This window comes from Anopheles gambiae, chromosome 2 (assembly GCF_943734735.2).
Source record: "Anopheles gambiae chromosome 2, idAnoGambNW_F1_1, whole genome shotgun sequence".
NCBI classification, from domain to species: domain Eukaryota; kingdom Metazoa; phylum Arthropoda; class Insecta; order Diptera; family Culicidae; genus Anopheles; species Anopheles gambiae.
The window spans coordinates 108446424-108466735 of NC_064601.1; the positions used below are offsets into that span (position 1 = coordinate 108446424).

A 20312-nucleotide genomic window follows, 5' to 3' on the forward strand; every position below is an offset into this window, starting at 1 on the left:
GCTAGCGAAACCATTAGCTGATACTTATTCCTAACCTCATCAATCCCATTCTCTCCGTCCTCCGCCGGAAGGCCATGGCGTCCGCCAACACTCCTCACAAGATCCTATTTCGCACTCCTCACACACGGTCCACACGGTCCCTTTCACATCGGTACGGTATCGATTGGCTGAACGCCGCACTCGCCGGGCAGCGAGGCCACTGTAGGTGTGTGTGTAGGGTTTGCCACCTGTTGCTTCGCTTACACCGACAACGACGCTGACGGCAGCGGCGAAACTTATCCGATGGCCATCAATATTGATGGAGTTTTAATTGGACTTAGTGTAGTGCTCCGCTTTACATGTCTGCGGGTTTGTAATGGAGCCCAGGCCACAGGCACTCTGGTAGGTGAGGCCACTGAGTTTGTGTGTTGAGGCTAAATGGTCAGTAAATCTGAATGTTTCCCTTCGTTACCATAGCATGTTTCTGAAGCTTAAAAACACATTTAAAACTGTCATATTTGAAATCATAACGATTGCATGTGAAATCATGAAAATGAAGGATTTAAACTGTAACCTTATGTTGCGACAAATCACCACAAACAACCATTAACTTTAGTCGCTTCAAAAAAAATCTCGTCAAAAGTTACGGACCCTTATACAAAGCAATCACAAACAACATCAAATCTTGCTTCACCCCAAAGTTACACTCGCTCGGGGCAAGTGCTGGAAAAAACTCTCGAGAGCAAAAGTTAAAAATGAAGATATGAGAAAAAATAAGCGATGGGAAAGTAGTGGGTGCGATGCGCAAAGCAAATGGAAAACTTCCAGACAAGCGAAACGACACGCCGGGAAGACTCAATCGGGCAGTGGGAGGTTAGCAAATAAAAGAAAAAAAAAGAAACAAGTGACACGCGTGCACCGATAACCATGACATTGGCAGAAGGTTACCGTCGCGGCGAGGCGCTCGTTTCGCTTTCTGTGGCTGTGGCCGTGCAGGTTCGGCATCGGTGTCTGCTCCTTTAATATGGAAAATGCGCTCTATGGCAACGGATCACGGACAAAGAGACAATCTTCTCCCCGCCTCTCTTTCGTTCGATGACTAACGTAAATAATCAACCCAGAATGACGGGACAAAATGGGTTTGCATGTTGGTGTGTGTCGGTGGAAAAGCTAAATCCTCTTCACCACTTTACGGGGCAGTAAAAGAGAGGCCACGCGAAGATGATACAGTGACAGTGGTAATCTATCGATAAGCTGCTACAGGTTGTCGCTGTTGTTGTGGTGGTGGTGGTGATGAGCAAGCCTGCCATGGTTAGGAAGCTTCGTCCACAGAAAAACCCGATGAGTCACCGCGATGAGCGCGATGGATGAGGCGCCTTTTGTCGGGATAAGCAACAAGTTTGCGTTGGCCCTGGGTTTGCTTTGCGATGGTTGAATGAGCAGGCGATGGTGTAAATAGTCATTCTTGGTATATCATTATTGGATGGAGCTCAAGGTTGACGGGCGTGATTGGATCATTGTCGCTAGATTTCGATAATGTTTTGTGACGTTTGATTATCTTTAACTACTCATGAAGAATTGAATCTATATAATCTAGGTTAAAATGATTAATTTATTGTATCACAACCAAGGGATGAAACAAATATATTCAATAAACTCTACCATAGCTCACAAGAAAAGAGTTTCAAACAAAACTCGATAACGCAAAAAAACTTCTCCCAAAACCGTTGGCTTTATTTCGCCATTGTTGATTAGCGTGCATCGACCCCGGGACTGTGACCGATCTCACCACTCAGCGTCTCAACGTGTCGGATCTTGATCAAGAGTTGCGATTTCTGACACCTTTACTACAGCTGGCTCTTCTCGCCTCAGCACAATGCGGGCTGATAAGACGCTTCACGCTTGAGTTCGATGGACCGGACTTTCTCAAAACCACTCGCACTACCCTTTTCTCTTCCCTCTTTGCCCCTTAGGAACCTGCTATCGCCTTGCATCAATGAATCACCCACCCACTTTGCCACCAACGTACCGTCACCACTACCACCAGCTAGCCAACCATCAATCACCGCGATAGAGGTTTGCGACGTGCAACGGAGCACGCCCCATCGCACCGTCGGGCTGATAATGGGCGAAGGCGATTTGTTTTCATTCTGGTGAATCCACGTCAACGGAGTGTAAGGTTTTCTGATTTCTAACTTTCTTGCTCTCAGTTGTTGTCTTAGCCGGGGGGTTTGAGCTGCTGCATGGGTTGAGAGAGCGTTACATATCAGGCGCGTCCACGATAACTATCAGCGGTCGCGGGTTGATGGAGCTGCCGGTTTTGTTGTGGTAGGTTAGGAACACCCGGCCAAGCAGACGGGGTCTCAAAGAGCCAAGCGGTTTGTGTTTAGGAGTGGGTTCAGTAAGACCTTGGGTTCGGTAAGACGTTTGGGATGTCCTATTCGATAATATTGGAGTAAATTGAGTTTTTGAGGTATCATGCTACTAGGAGTAATGTGCAGTACACTGATAAGCTGATGTAATTAATAAGCTATCAATGTGAAAATTGACTTTGAATATAAGTCGAACTTTGGAATACGATTTTCCTCCTTTTTTCATAGTAAAAATACCTAACAATGGTTGTCAAATGCGCCTTTGGGTCTCAACCTTCACCACCACCGTACGCTCTGACGTCTTGGGTTAGGGAGAAATGGTTGTGTAAGGGCTACCGGAGCGAACAAAAACAAACATGTAACGCTATCGGCAAACCGACGAACGGTGTTTATTATAGCTGGTGGCGTACTTGCTTGGGACGCTGTTTAACTTTCTGCCTTGTAAGCTGATAACGCGCAAGTATTACGCGCCGACCGTCCGACGTTACGCCGGTGTATGGCCTCTCGTTGAACAGCCGCTCCGGATACCAGTGTCATGTCGAGGTCTGTGCTGAGCATCCGTAACATCGGTTTGTGTTTTGTTCTATCGTTGCACGTTTTAAACCGATTACACCGAACGAAACATGAACAGCAAACGAAACGGCAAAGGCTTTTGTTTTGAGTTTAAAGCTGAGCGAAGCGGATTAGGGGTCATCTCACATTAGGCGGTTAAGCGTATCGAATGTTGCCTGGGCCATTTTGAGCCCTTCGAGAAACCTGATTTATGCTTGAATGGTTGTTTAGGTTTTGAGTAAAACAAAGGCAACATTGATTTCACTCAACAATATTCCTCGTGCTTGATGTCTTTTTTTGAACAACATTTGTACCTGCTTTCATCTGTAACCGTTGTTTACATTCTTGTGTGATATGTTAACAGCATACGTGTGAACGATCTATCTCTTATTAAACACTTTTCCTCGCATGATGGACGGAAACCTTAACAGCAACGCGTCGTTTCTTTGAAGTTACGGAACACGGAACGAAGTCCTCATAGTTTATGCCCCATTTTCCGGCGTATGATCAATCCCAACCCACACGGCCTGCTTGCTGCTTAATAAATCAACCTTTGCGCGAGCAACAACCTTTTCGACCTGGTTTACGGATGCCCCAGAAGACCGTGACAAGCAGCCAGCCAGATGAATGTGTGTGTGTGTGGTGAATACGAAATGGAATTTCCGCTCTAAGCTCCATCCAGGAAGTGAGATAATTTATCGTCGCCCATGGTCCCGTGTGTTTCGGTGCAGCGACGTGCCATTCCCAAACACGAACAGAAAAGACGCTCGTGGTAATATGCAACCCACGGTAACACCGCCCACAACGCTTCCCCCGGCTGGCAGGCGGAAGGAAGTGAAGAAGTGAATCACTCAAAATTCCTTGCCCGTGCCCTGGGTATGTGGGTATGTCCATCGTTTCCATCCCGGGAGCCGGGGAAGGTGGGCAGCAATCGTCACGGAGTGTAGCTCGTGGCTTGAAGGTGAAGGAAGCTGTCAGCACAAAGCATTCCTTTGCCCATTTCCGGCTCATCCGGATACTGGTACAGTCGTTTACCTCCCATTCCACCCTAGGGCGTGCTTTCCGGGAAAACCTGTCCCAGCGTTTGGTAAGAACGGCAAATGAGTCTTTCGGCATATTCTTTTTGTTTTGTGCGCCTTCACGGTGCTGCCCGCCCGGGAGGCAACGAGCGAGAACGTATCTTATGCTTCCTTGGAGACGCACCGCACTGGAGAAGCCCTGCACGTGGTCACAAATTGATGCTAGCAGATAAATAAAAAGCTAGTTCATGTACGGTACGTTACTTTCGCTGTCCCGCACGCCCCGCACATGTTTCCGCTCCTTTGGGTGCGCGCTGTCGATGAGCGGAAATTCAATTTCCTTCCAAAAACGAGACGGAAAGAAACCTGATTGCCCTGTCCCATGTTGGTACATGTGGGGTTTCCTTTGTCTTTCGGTTTGTGTCGGTGCAAGATGATTATTTTCGGTATCCTTCGGTACATCGGCTTGTGGTGTGCTTGCGGCCTTGACTTCAAGAATCCCCGCCACGACGAAGGTAGCTCGGTAGCTAAGGTGCGCAAGGGAATTAATTTATAGCTAGAAAGGATCCCTCTCTCGGTGGTAAAGTAAGGTGCTGAAGAAAAATCCCACATTACAGGCTGGAGTGAAATAAGAACACGAGACAAAATGAATCCGGATGTGTTAATCCTTGGAAGTGAATCCTGCAAAAGCACACGGAAATAAATCACTCAATCAAGCTGAGCTGGGATGGGTAGAAGGCGACTATGGCGAAGTAAACAGATATTAACCTTCTTTTCTGTGTAACGAGAGCGGTGTCTGTTGAACTGGAGCTGGAAGGAGCTATGATTGTATTAGCTGGCAAGGGCAATATATTTTACAGTAGAGGATTGTTTGACTGCTATTTTGAAGTATCTGAATGAAGTTAAATTTCCTTTATTTGTTTGCAGAAAATACTCTGAAAATACGATCGACATTCTAAAAATACAAGCAAGTAAGCGTTCTCGCTGCCTTTTAAGTGTCATCAAACATCTTAGTGTTTGAAAATAAAAAGATGTTTCAGACTTTTACAAAGAATGGTGCAAAACAAAACAAACATTCTCATGATTGCAATGGTTCTTGTGAAACAAACTGTAAAGAAGCTGTTGAGCGCTGTCCTGCAAGCCACACAATTAATGGTCTGAATTAACGCTCCATGTAGCACTGGGTGGAATAAATATAAATAAACTCATTCATTTACCGGCACAGCACACCATTGCAACAAAGTTGCTGTAAAATCTTTGGTATGAAAAATACGCTCCCCACACAAGCGGCGTATGCATGTTACTTCAATTTGCATAATCCATCCCACTTGCTGAATAATGAGTGCCATTAGAAGTGCTGTCCTTCAGCAAAATGTCACCCAACGCTCACTCAACACGCTCTCTCTCTCTCTCTCTATCTCGCTCGCTCGCGTTGAGGAACGAATTACGATCCGCTGGATTCTTAAATCCAGTTTGTGCGATGTAACCATTGAAAGAATGAAAATGGAGACAACCAGCCCCTCTACACATTCCTTTGACTAGACGCGTACCTTTTCAGTGTACCAGGGGCAGCATAAATAAGCGACCCCTTGCGCTCAGAACGGAAAGGACATGTTGGTTGTTAATAACAACAATACAGGCAGAAAAACAAAATCTTCCCTTTTCGTGAGCAGGGACTGTTCTTTGTCTGGCCGGGACAGCAAATTGGTGTGTCAGATAGCAGCGAGCCGTACACTGCAATTTCGTGAGCAGCGTGAGCAAATCACACACCGCGAATGGGGTCACACCCGGTCAAAAACACACACACACACACACAGATACACGTAAACAAGTCATTCAACTCGTTGGGGTGAGAAATTTTTGTTTTGATAAACGAAAATAAACGTCCCCCTACCGACCTTGCTTGGCCTGGAACCGGACGGGCAATCGCCATTTCTTTGTTGTCTCGGGCATTGAGCCCGGCCCCTCCCCTCCGGCTCGTGCTCACAATGCACTTGATAATCAGTATTATAAACGAATCAGCACTTACACATGCAACCACAACACTTGCTATGGGGTGGGTTTCGCCGGATGACAGTGCGAAACCTCTGCCTCTGTATTCGTCAACTGAACGATTCGTCAAGTTGCCATATTTTTTTCACTCTATTTTACTCTGATAACCTCCATTCGGTCTCCTCCACCCCACTTGGTGTACATTTCGTGCTGTCAGGTTCACACAGCCAAGTAGTGCAGCAAAGTAGGTGTTTGAACCGGCAGGTCTGTAAACAAAACGATTTCATGACAAGTGGAATAAAAGCACTGTTTCGCCATTGCTTTCTTTTGCAAATCGTAGGAAACACCAACCAACCTCGATCACGTCTCCTCAAAGTTTTTCTTTCACTCCCTTCCGTCTATCCGGTGTGGTTCGCTGTAACTGCGTTCTTTCTTCGTTTTGGTAAACGCCAGCGACTGACCTCAAAAAACGAGTCCATCTGTCAGTCAGGCCCGCGTCCGGGCTGTCCACTTGGAGCTCGAAAACACACAAAGAACGACGGTTTCGAACGAAACTGCAAAAAAAAAACACACACACAGGGAGCAATGGTGTACGTGACATTGGAGGGCTGATATTAAACAGAGCTGCTGCGGCGGGAGGGTTGTGGGCAGTAGCCATGGAACCAGACATTCCCCAATTTTGAGTGTTATTTGTTGCTGCTATATACGTTCCTTCCTTCCCGTTTCGTTTCTTTGTCAGCTGAGTTGCAATATACTTGCCGTTGGTTTGCCCGGTCGTCTTGACAGTGCGCACTGTTGCTGCAGTGGCGCGTGTGAACGATGGCAGCGTCTATTTTGGGGTGTTGTATTTTCTTTGAAGTCGCGAGTGACACGCTTAATGGCGCTGAAAGTGAGTTAGATTCGGTGGTTTCGGACCGGAAGGGTGTAAGCAAATTCACATCAATTTCCAGCTGGTACAGACGTTGTTGGGTAGACCAAAATGTGAATTGAATTGCTTGTGTTCATGACGCAAGGAAATGTCCAATTCATGTAAAAGAATTAAACATTTCCACATTTGTCACGCGTCTATTCATCTTCAAAGCAAAGCTGCACAAACCCCAAATTACGTTGCAAACTAATTAATTCAAACCTAATTTTCCACTACATAGCAACATACTCACACACGCTCATTCTTTCTCGCATAGCTCTGTAATTGCTCACTCCATAGACACTCTTTGTCCTGATTTTAACCGACTAATGTGTCGGTGACTGTGCTCGCTCCGTCATGCTCAATCTCGACCGTGCACATCATCCGGGCACTGATTAAGTCCCGGAATGGCTTCATTCCCAACTCGCTCTAAAACTTCATCTGCGCTGATGAGGCTTTTGCGTTAAATTTCGCATTAGCATAATTATTCATTAGCAGCACCCCGTCCGGCAGCAGCGGCAGCAGGGCACCCGTGACACATGCGAACGTGCTGCCGGACCTTCCATCATAATGTCATCAGCGGCAGCGCCCATCGTTCATCCTGCCACAAAGCTCGTCTTCGCCCGAGCAGCCTGCCAGCGTTTGCCATATATTTCCCAGCCATTTTAACTGGCATTGTGCATCGATGTGTGTGTGTGTGTGTGTGCTCGTTGCTGAGCTTGTCTCTACGGGTTGGGTGACCGAGTTTTCGGGAATGACTTTCTGCCCGACGCGTCCGTTTCGAATCCCACACAGCTACTGGATGTCCGAGAATCTGTATCATCTCCCCGAAAAACCCTCCACAGGCGCACGGACTGGGGTTGGGAGTGGGTTAATGAAAATTTATTGCAAATTACGACGTCTTGAGTGCACCGGAACGACCACAGTGAGTGTCCTCGGGCTGCGGATGTGGGTTGCTGAAAGGAAAAAAATCATCACTGCCTCACCGCACCCGTACACACGTACACAACACGTCCAAAGCCATTCAAAAGATAATGATGATTATGATGGAATGGATGGACACAGCAGATGAAGATTAGTTTAGTGAGTAATTGACATCAAAATGGACTTGGAACGAACCGGTGCACCGTGTTTGTGTTCTGTTTGTCGTCCGGCGCCCTTTGGGATGAGCGGAGTAACTCTCGTCCCATTCAGAATATTCATTTCATGCCTGAGATTAAATTACATGCCCTGCATAATATTCGTTCCACCGAAAGGGTTGGCAATTGCACGGCTGGACGTTGAGTTAAGCTACGAATAATGTTGATAAATATTAAATTGATCCGAGAGAGTGCCCAGGCAGAGCGTGATGAAAATGTCAAATTCAGATATGCAACGGACATGAAATGGTTGGTTTGAGGGAAATTGTATAAATTTAATTCATGTCTGGCATTGCTATGACTTTAATAATGCATTTAAATTTTGATACAAGGTATACAGAAAGCGAATAAAACACGCGAGCAGCGATTGCTAGGCATTAACGTACTTGAGTTGAATGTTTAACAATTCAACTGTAAAGCTGCTTTCGAATAAACTCCAAATCATTTAATATACGCTTGAAGAACTGGATTATGCATTCAATGAAATTGCAAAATACCATTCCATTCCGGCGTGTGAAATCGCTTCACCAACCCACTGTGTGCGGTGCGCTTTTCATGGAGGCGCCTAGTGCCGCACCGCACACGTTAAAAGTACCGTGCGCCTCCATCAGCACGCGCCAATTTAATGAAGCCTTGCCCGCTGAAGGGTACATAAATTCGTTAGCAAAACGGCTAAACAACGCCGGCTTTTCAAACGAAAGACAAAAAAACGGCATACACATTCACGCTCAGATCGCACACACAACCATCCGAGGCTGGCTTAATTGCGATCGACTGACTAGGATGCCTACTTTAATTTGCATACAATTACGGCTCCACTCCGTTTTCCACCCCTTCTCCGGGCCGGGCTGTGCTCATCATAATCCAGCCAAAGGCACAGGCAGCAAATCCAGTGTGCTTATCCTAGATGCTATTTTTTGCTTGCCTCTTGTGTGGCACCGGAATGTTTCTGTTTTTTATTCTCGCCGTACCATTTTGTGTCATCACATTTTGCATTCACAATTAGGCACCGGCTCTGTTGTTTGGTTTTTATTACCGGTTTGCTTTCCGGCATGTCGTCGTGTTTGCAGCGGGTTTTGGCGTTTCTAATTTTTATGTTCGCTTTCGCTTGCTGCTAGGCGTCAAAAAATATCGTCTGCTTGTTACGGTGTTCTGTAGGGAATAATCGAATTTGTGTTTTGTTCTGGAAAATGTTTGTTGTTGTAGAACTGTTATTCAGATTGATTCAAGTGTTTTGTAATTTTTGCTTATCAGTAAATACAGATAAATTGTTCCCAGCAAAGTTTATATAATTTGGTATCGATTTTCCGTTTTTATGTTTGTTCATGTATTTGCTTCATACATTCAGATATCCTCTTATCCTAAAAACCTTTCTATACTCAAATTTTATATTCCACGCTTCTCCAAGCTAGAAATAAGGAAAAATCCAATATAGAACCATTCTGCTAGGGCTTCTGCTCGCACAGGAGAATGCATTTAATGGCCCGATGTTGTCATTAAATATTCATAAATAGGAACAACCTCTGGTGAGGCTGGTAAAAACTGGTAGAGTTTTTTTTTAATATTTAACTGCAAACGCATCATCGATCGCGCTAAACTACACAACCACAACGAAATCCCAAAACTAGCTGACGGTGCTCTGTTTTTATGAGTGCTTCTGATTCTGTGCGGCGCGTGAAATTGAATTCATTTTACGCTCACAAAGCCCACCGCTGGCGACTGATTTCCCTTGCCTGCGTGCAGCAACTTGTTTCCACGCCGTCACTAGACTGTTGAAGCGCATCGCCGCAATACCACTCAAGCCTAAATTGCATTTTGCGATGCTGTACGATCCCGTGGGTTCCGGGTGTGCGAGTTTTGCTTTCCACGCTTTTACCCGAAACTTTTACCCCTTGCAGGAAATTGATGCGTATTGCAGGGTGCAACGCAGCGAGTGCAAAAAATGTACGTCACCTCTGTACAACAGGACAAGCTGGGCAGTAAAACTGCAAACAGATGCGAATGCGGATGATTCTGCAACGTGGTAGCAGTAGCAGCAGCAGCCATGTTAGCGATATTATTTAGTGCTCCGCTGAGACTCGGGGCTTAATATCCGAGCCAGACTCATAGTTTGGGAAACAAAAGCTTTGGCGGAACTAAAAAAAGGTAGCCGCGAGAGATTTATTTTTACTGCTGAAACCGAAATTGCACGATACGGAACGGTTCATGCAAGGGAGTGCAAAGGAAAAAGAACAAAAAATAAATAAATTTCCATAATTTTCCCATTCTCTTTGAACCGTCAACGCCGGCCGTACAACGCCGTGGTGCGTGGTCTTTATTAATGTTGACGAATTGAGCTCTCCGCATATTGCGCTTTTGATCGGCCCGCCATTCCCATCACAAATCCTTTATAATGGCATACAATTAATTACCGAGCCTTCGCGCGGGTGCACCGCAGGCACCTGAGGAGGTGCACCACCTGCAGTAATAACATCGCCATCGACTCCGGTTAACCATTATTGCGTTAACTCGCTCGCGGCAATTAAATTTCCAATCACACCTGCCATCCGATCCATCTGGCAGCGTTCGCTCGGAAAAGCAAATAATTATTCATCTGCTCAATCCAGATGGAAAATAAAAATCAATTTCTGAAATGACATGTGTGTATAAGCAGGTGTGTGTATGTGTGTAAGGACGGTTTATATTTCCTCTTGCACTAATCATTCTGCCGGGTTTCCAAACGGGAGTAACAGCATTGTTCAGGACAGCCGGGCAAAACCAATGTTTGCATTAACCCGCATCCACACCGAGGGACTATAAATTCAAAGGTATTTATTTACATGGCTTTACATCGTTATTGTGGTGATGATTTATGACCGGTGCGGTTATTTAAATGCACGCAACCATTGCAGGATTGTCCTTGTTTAACCCCCTGAGCGGAGCCGAACACTTTCCTTTACAGGATTGAATTTCAAATGAGGCATACCGAAATGACCATTGTTTCGTTGCGAACTGGTACGTCCAACGTGGGAGGATCTGGTGGGACGAAAGATCGTTGTTTGATATGTAATTAAATTATCCGTATTTAATTTACGGCGTATCCGATAGTTTTATCTCGTGTGGCTTGTCCCGAACGAGTGCTTTTCAACGCTTGCATTTATGGCTTTAAAATAAAAGCCAAAGATATTGAGCATTCTTACTGAATTCTGCACCAAGATGCATTGCCACTTGGAGCGGGATTTTCACATTCCAGCTTGATTTCTTGCTGCTCTGTAAAAGTTCAATTACTTCTCATCGGGCATAAATCTTTCCACCGTGTCGTGTCCTTCCGGAAAGAAACAAAAGCCCTCAGCCCGGGAGTGCGTGAACTGGGACGTACAAAAACTGCATTTAATGGACAAAAGAAGAGTAAAAAGTAAGCACAATTGTAACGATTTTCGGTAGAAAACCTTGGACTCGTCCACATACACACATACGCGGAAGAGCACTCTATGCGAGGCAATAATTCATTCAACATGACGTTTCCGGTTGTTTCCTCTTTGTTGCGTCTTGCACGGCTCGGCACGGTTTCGGCACGATTTTGCCGCTTTGCCCAGATGAGGAATGGCGTTCTTCACCACTGCAGCATTTTTCCCGAGCAGCTGGGAGGGGAAGAAAAAGTACGAGCAGCTTTCTTATATTTATGGCTCACACGTTTTCATCGCGTGTGATGTCCGTACACTGCTGGACCGGTACTTGGGTGTACTTTGGACTGGTGAATGCGTGTCCATACCATTCCAGCTCGCATGAAGGATGCAGCTAAAACAATTTCCGGACCAACGGAGTGATGTTTTAATTACGCTCCATAAAAATCGATTTGCAGTCTGCAGACCGGGAGGCTTGCCTAAGTTGCCCTAAGGTTTCGAGATGAACGATGAAGGGTTGAAATAATATTGCCCTATGCCTGTAGGCGGTGCATCACCTGATGCGAGCAACAGCGACCAACGTTGCGCACAGCGAGCACAGCAAGGGACATTACATTTTCACGGACGAGCTGGACTTCCGTTACGTTACGCTTTTCAGTCCTTCGGCGCGGTCGAGCGTTATGCCTGGCAGCAGCTGCGTTATCGTTCAGCCAAGAGCGAACGCTGGAAGTTATTTACCCAAGCCCGTAGATGGTATCTGTCCGCAGTGTCCATACCTATGCAAATGAATGGCTGTTGCAACCGTTCCCATTACCATATCGATTATGGGACCGTCCGTGAGGCCTTTTGGCTGACCCATCGTTACAGAAAATGGGTGTAAAAGAGTATTTGGTATTATAGAGTCTAATGCACATATTTCTATAGTAGAAAGCAGATAAATTTATGATATAATTTCACAAATTCATTACTGTAAGCACCTATTCCCATGAACCTATTATTGCTAGCGAAGAAAATAGATTGCCTATCCATCGGCACGAGATGGCTAAACTGACTGCCTCCACTCAACAATAGATGTTTGCCATTGTGGTACCGTTCCAGGATTGACCAGGCTAGGTCGGTCGGTAGGTCGATCATTGGCAAAGGAAAAGGTCACCCCATCGACTACCGGCCGACACGAGTGTCCATTTATCATCCGATGATAGTGGGTCATGTTAGATTCCCTTTTCCTCTCTTATCCTGTTCCTGTCCTCTTATTTTGCGTCTACTGCATTACCACCCATTGCCAGGGAATACAATACTGCACCGCAGCAGCAACAGGATGCTCCAGCAACCAGGTCGAGAAGACCTCTATCGACCACGGGGAGAAACGCTGCGTGAGGTTATCTGCATTGCGCGATAAATAAAGAGCGTTGCTCTATTTATAACAAACGGCCTTCCCTTCCCGGGCAACCAATTCTGCCGTTGGCTGCACGTACGTAAGGCAATTAGAAGGGAGTCGTTAAAAGCTATCGATAAGGGCAATATGTGCTTAAGAGTGTGTGTGTGTGTGTGGGAAGCTAAGCTATAATGCGTAGACAAAACATTTAAATGCCTAATTGAATTTGAGTCTCCGTCTTCGCCGGTAAGCTTATAAACATCACATGCAAATGGCTGTATCGATTTGAACTGCCAATTTTTGTGCTTGTGGATTCATGGATTATGCAGTAATGAAATTAAGTTTAACCTCACGTTGAGCGAAGAACCTAAGATGAATGGCAAAACATAATTTCTACACACTAGTAATAATCCAGCTTACTCATCCGAAACCTCAAAGTAAAATGGCACGAAAACGTGCCTCGTGTAATCTAACCTGCCGCATTCCAGCAGCTAATAAGATGAATCACTGTGAAACCTGTTCCTAGAAAGCCATTTCCTTCCCGAAACCTAACACCGAACCATTTCCTGTGACTGTGTCTAAGAAAACAGCCCCTCAACGAAACCACAACGAGCAACCATTGCGCTCTCAGTGGACTTGGAAAATTGCTTAATTATACAAAAGATTGCCGACGGTGGAAGAGATATACAGCATCTTGCCATAGCCGGACGCGATAAAGACCGGCTTCCTTTCCCGCGACCGACCAACATCACTCTCGAAACCCGAAACGTCGTTTTGCCTCGAGTGTCAATTTTCTGTCGCTCAAGCCGAACCGCGCTGGACCACAAAATTGAACAACTTTTCAAACCGTCGTTCGGTTCCGTCGTCCCTTGCAGTCGACCCGCTTAACAACTCACCTGTAACGGGGGAGGGCGAAAAAGCGGCGGGGAAAAGAAAGAAAAACACCACAAAAAAAGGTGTACACCATCGTTAGCATTCGACTGGAACTCCGAGAAAACTCCAAAACAAATCAACATTAATTTTGCAAAGCGTTCATTTTTGTTTTTCCTTTTTCGAAATTTGGAACTTAAAGCACGAATAACAAGTGGGAACACGTACCCCAGGTTGAAGCAGGACGAAATGTTAGTGGCTTTTTATTTTCACCTCACGAGAGCCACTGAACACCGAGCCGGCCAAAGTGGACCAGCAGCTTAAAAGCATTTCGTATCACTCTCAACCGGGGTTCTTGAGAGAGCCTCCACTAACAAGCAATTTGCCATTTTGATCTTGGCTTTGCAGTTGTGTTTTGGGGGGTAGTGGCCGTACTTGATTAAATGGAGCACTGGGCATCATGCAAGGCGTACCGATCTTGACACGGTCGCCGCCCCTATCCTGCTGCCGTCACTTACAGCATGGACCGTTTGCTGTGGCCTGGCCGGGGAGGTGGTCATGAAGAATTGTGGAATGAAATAAGACATAAACTGAGCAGCAGCAGTAGCGTAGAATTTCGTAAATTGAACACGCTGTTTCGTACAGCGCTTTCGTCTCGGCGAAAACGGCTACCAGCCGGCAGGGGTCGATCATTGACAGTACCGAAGCTCGTAAAGCTGAGAAAGCTTACCCATCGAAAAGAAGAAGTCAAGTTTGTTGGCATTTGGGGAACCACTAGCAATCAACGGTATCGCCCATTTCGCCAGTCTGAGTCTGTGTCGAAGGGACGATAGTCAGACAGCATCCGTAAGAAGTGGCATCCGCCTTCACCAAAAACCGTCGCAAAACCCGCATCCGTAATGGTGAATTCCTTCCATTTGTAGCACCATGCCCAAGCTGAAACGGTGCCCGGTGCTGGTGGTTGTATAGGAAAATTTACATTTTCCGTTTTCCCCCTTAATGTCATCCAACTTTATTGGCAAACGATAGGACGGTGGGTAGGATAAGGAGCGATTGAGCATTTTTATCGCTTAATGGTACGTAAAATGTGTGAACCATGCATTGGATCTGGGGGATGCTATAAACAGGAAGAACACTACGCCACGGTATCATATTTTCGATTGGGCGACTATCGTTTAGATTTTTATTTTACCCTTAAGGGTGGTGGCTGCGAATCTGCGAATACTTGACCGGACGAATATGTTCATTTTGCTATTTTCGTTTATGAGTCGCTCAGCGTTGTCACGCCTTGTAAGAATGTGCTGTTTACGATGGACCGCATCCCAACCATAAAGCGCTAATCGAAGTGCCGGGTCATCAGCTTATAAAGCCCAGATTGCAGCGCTTGAGGAGTCAGTTTTGGGGTTGTGGAAGTGCAAGAAAAAAAGATTGTTCTTAGCAACGCATGAAATAATGTATAAAATTCCATTTCATCCTTCAAAAGCTGTACAAATAGCAAATCTGACCCATCAACTGTTTCTATGATCAATTAATTCAACGGCACATGATGTGTTTACATTGAAAGTTTTAATAAAAATCAATTAAATGCAAACGAATCTGCGCACCGCCATACGACAGGTCAAGCGTTTCGATCAATCAAGAGTTTCCGTTTCAAGCGATTGGGGTGTACTAATTGTATTTACGTTTGCTGGTAGCACTGTTTACTTGTACTAGGTGTACCTTTTCCTCGAGCAAATAATTGAATTTGCCTGCAAACCAGCAATGTCAATAGGGTGACGTTTATATACAACGATGGTTCAAAGACATCTTACTATCGGCTTTATGGATTTTAATGGTCGATCAGGGTGTTTGAAATGCATTTTGAAATGGCGTAACGATATACTTTTCAACTCATGCTGTAGGTGTTTACGCAATGCAGACTCAACCTTAGCTGCTGTTTCTGAACTGACAGCTCACTGACAGCATCTCACTTGAAAATGCACCCCCAAAATTCCACTCACCAGCATTTCTCATCGCTAGACCGCTCACAAGACTCACCTCACGAGCATGAACACATTCATTACGGTGAGTTCATTTTCTATTTAGGGGATGCTGTTGAGCGAACTAAAAGAGCGGAGAGCGAAAGGTCTCCTGTCCGTATGGCGTGAGTGGCGACACGTTTGAACATGTTTGAAACCGTGAAATAAACAATATGAAAAAGAATAAACATAACACAAGCAAGTAACAATACAGGGTTTCCCACGATTTATTGGTCAGTTCCCATGATTTTTTGGTGAATTCCCACGAATTTTTGGTCGTATCCCATGGATTTTTAGTTCGTTCCCATAATTTATTGGTATTTTCCGAATGGATATCAATACAATTGGACCAAAAAAATCTGGGAAACGGCCAAAAAATCGTGGGAACGCACTAAAAAAATATGGGAACCAACCAAAAATTGATGAGATCCAACCAATAAATCGTGGGAAACCCTGTAATCTAACCATACGACACACGAGCAAACCTCACACGACACACGCCGTTGCAATGTCTGTGAGTGACGTTTTTTTTCTTCTTATTCTCTTTTCTTGGAGGTGCGGTGGTGCGGAGGGGCAGCAGTAGACCGGGAATAAATATACAAGCACTCGACCCGAACACACCGCCCTGCCGCCCTCGCACGCCGGCAAAGGAATTGGCGCGGATCGTAGCAAGCGTGGTTCATTGCTCCCGCAGTTATTTCGAATGCCTGACGCGTGAAGTCACTTCCGCTCGGGAGAACCAGCGCCGCCTGCCAGACGTGGTGCCTGGTGCCGGTGTGTGTGACTGTGACTGCCGGTGCGGAAAAGTCCAACCACATAAAGGTATTATTAACTGGTGTGATTTGAAAACGCGTTTTAGACGCTTTGCTTTAGCGGTTGCTTTAACCACAACGCCCATACCGAGTTTGACATTGTGTCGCAGCAACACGCATTTGAGGTTTCGCTTTTCACGTACAGTCTTGACATCAAGGCCAGCCTACAGTTTAGCGCAACATAGAACCGAGACAGGTGTGTCTTTGGCGAGCGTTTTCCACCGTGCAAAGGGGGACACGCGCCTGGTTGCGCTGGCAAGAAGAAAACCGGCACACACGGATCGATGTCAAGCGTGAAGACGGAGCCGGCTGCGATCGGTTTGCACGATCCATCTGCGCCCTCTTCATCACTGACTGACAGCTGTCATCGTGTGTCGACGCTTCGTGACAGTCGCGTCCCGTCCCGCCCCGCGTTAGTGTGCTAAGTGATGACGAATGTGAGAAAACGTGCTTCCGCCGTCCGAAAGTAAGGATGGAATTGTAAACTGGCCCACTTGTTCTGGGCTGGTGTAATGGTTAAGCATTTCTTGCAGCAAGCATTTATTATTGCAGATGAATCATGTTCCGCGTGAAGGGTATGATTCCCGCTTCGTGATCATCGTTCTTGCTGATTCATGCACCAACCCGGAACATACTTCTGGCACCCCAAAATAAACTGTGAGACACACGGTTACCACTCTTGGGACACGGCACACGGCCACCTTGGTCGGACAGTTGCGGTCTCAGTGCGACTTCGGCCAGTTGTGCTCGGGTGTGCGCTAGAAAACGCTGCCGCGGGGAGTTTTTCTGTGATTATGTAACACATCTTTTGGTCGGTTTGGTGCGAACGGCAAGGTCTGACCCGAATCGAACAACGAACACAGCAGAAAACGAACCCACCAGCAAGAGGCGGGTTTGCTCTCCTGCCCTGCAACAGTACGGCTTGGCTCGTGGCGATGCCGGAGGCAGGGAGGTCGTCGCGCTGAAATGGCCGGAATCGCGCAACCATGCGTTTCGTCGGGCCGGGTGCCGCGACCTTGAAAGTTAACTTTTATCACGTCCGATCGCACCCCTCCGCACCGATACGGCATTTCTGCGTGAATTCGGTGTGTGTGTGTGTGTGTGTGTGAGGCTGTGTGTTTCAGTGTGTGTGTGTGTGTGTAGATGTTCACATTAAATGATTTTATTCTCCTCACGCGTGCTGGGTCAGGGTTTGCGTTTCATCTTCATGGTTGGACGGGAGCGTTTGCTGATTCCGAAATGGCAAAGCGGAAAATGACACAGCAAGCACAAATAATTTTTCGCCTCCGTTCGGGAAGTATGTAACAAATAATGTTACAAACTAAAGACAATGTAACAGAGTTTTGCTGGTATTATGTAAAATTAATATTCGATAAATTAAAACAGAAAATATTTCAAAAACTAAACAACTTTATAACCAGAAGCTTATGCAACAAACGCTTTTTAAATATCTCTCCTTGTTAAATGATGTGGTCTCAATGCGAGACGTGGAGATTCTCTTCCCAGACATGCATAATAAATGCTAATTGAGTAGTAACAAATTATTAAACCCTTTTCGACATTGCGACTGCCTGTTGCGCTGCCACAATGTCTGTTACAATTCTCACCGGTATTACACGGAAAAATGTCATACAAATAATGAAAAGACATATCCTGAGCACAAAGCCAGCATGTGTTGCTACTGGGGAAGTGTTACAGCATGGAAAGCAGTTTAATTATTCATCACAGTGCATTCATGCATTTCACATTCACTTGTCCATCGAGGTGGTTGTTTTGTTGCAAATCGTTGAAATACGTTGTAATGCAAAAACAGACGTTCAGCATGTTTGTAAAAAAAGCGAGTTTTAATGAAATTAAAGCAAAGACCAAACTAGCAAGAAACAAAATCGATCTAACCTACAGTTCCATTTATCACCCACATCAGCAGAAAAACACAGCCAACAGCACGGTTTATGAGGTTGTTAAACTTATCGAGTAACTCCCACCCGCCCAGGGCCGTAAACTGCATTTAAGTGCAGATGCCACGAGGATATCACGGCTATTTGTAGCCTGCGCTCAGCATTCGAACAGAAGTGTTAAAAACAAATAAACTGTTTACAACATCCACCCGCATCCACTGCGGAGTGCATCCCGAGGCAGTCCCAGTTATTGGCTGCAGGATAAATTGTTTTGCTGTCCAGCTGACCAGGGTCTGGGCGATCGACGATGTAAGTGAACCGGGGCATCATGATTACAGTCCATGTTTTACACAAGCAAACACAAATGGTTACCACTCCGCACACACACACACACGCAAACGCACCCCCGAGCGGCTGCAAAACCACCAACCAGGGGCTTTGATAATGTTGTTACCAATGTTTACCAGCTGACGAATGGTAAAGGAACAAAGCAAAAAAAAAAAACACATTGAGCAATGGAGATGCCATGGAGAAGCGCAGGAGAAGTAAAACCGAGCGAAAACCATCATCATTCGAATTGCATTTCGTTGCAGGCGGGAATGATACAAAAAAAAAAACATGGCTGTGTTTCGTTGCTTCGATGCCGCTTGGAGGATGCAGTCAACGTCGTAAAAAATGCACATAAATAGAGATCTTAGCAGAGGCAGCTCTTTGCAAGGCGCGTCTTACAAGCGGACAGGAGGGGTAATGTAATTTTGCTGTACGGATAGCAAAACAGAGTCTTCATTTGTTGTCGTTGGGGTGGGTTAGGACAGGTCATGATGGTGGTGATGTTGGAGGAATATAAACTATCAGCAAAGGGCTTTTGCTGCCATTGTATGCGTGAGAGTAGGTTTATGATAGATAAAATAATAATCTACCAATAAACCTTTATCAAGAATGAAGCAATATCAAAAAATCATCATCGTTTCTAGGAATTCAATTTTCACTTTTTTATAAAATTGAACTCCTTTCCGCCAGCAGTCAATATTTCATTTCACGAAATAAACATTTGCACGTGCTAATCCGCTTAGCTTGCTGCTGCTGGATACGGGCACGAGACATTCCATTAGTCGACTGTCCTTTCTGTCAATGACACTAATAAAGTTTTTCCCTTCCACGATCGCCATAATCTCGATTCAATCCGTTTTCGTAGCCAAAAGGGAGTTTTTGTTGTTGTCACTGGATGGAAATCTGTTTCATTCGCATTGCGCTCTCCCAATGCTACCAGTCAGCATGTCAGAACGAAATGCTTGATTGGATTGATTTTGTATTTGGACATTTTTCTCAGTGTTTGGATGGGTGGCCTTTTTATCCTGTTGGATTTTGCTCTAGCAATCGGATTTTCTACTTTATACTTTCCACACCTTCTCATTGCACAGCCATGCCGAGTTCACAAAGAACTGAAACGCGATGTCAAAGTCACCATTCCCCTGGTGTTGGGGACAAGCTTTAGCACATTTGTCAGAGAAGTTGTTTTTTTACTGCGTTCGGTTTTGACGCTCCAAAAACTAGAAGCAAAGCCCGGGCACAGTGCGCAGGTGAGGTGAGCTTCATCAAAAATTCATTTTCCTGCACTCAGTGTGTGTGTGCGCGCGCTAGATGAGAATGCAATCAAAACTGTGTTGCAGAAGATTTTGTTTTTTGCTAAACCCGTCGAAAGAAATGAGATATTGAACAGAGCGTGACAACATCCTGGCCACGAGATGCACACGTACAGCTCTGGAGGTGGGGTGGGATTAAAAAGGATGCACCAGCTGACAAATCGAACAGAGTACAGAACAGCACAGCAGCGTACGATCGTATGATTGCACCAAGCACAACACTCCTGCTGCAGTTTGACATTCGATTAGCTCGCTGGGAGTGTGTGAAGTGCAGAATGCTCTCTAGCATAGTTTCGAAAACAGAAAATAAAATTCCCCCCCTTTTACCAACCGAGCTGCTGCGCAAATCTGTC

The 20312-nt window shown here is 45.7% G+C and overlaps 1 protein-coding gene across 3 annotated transcripts in view; it reads right to left on the bottom strand.

Moving 5' to 3' along the window:
• The window catches only part of LOC1270179 (LON peptidase N-terminal domain and RING finger protein 3), a 54191-nt gene that overhangs the window by 8177 nt on the left and 25702 nt on the right, over positions 1-20312 (bottom strand). The gene's annotated exons all lie outside the window — the stretch shown is intronic.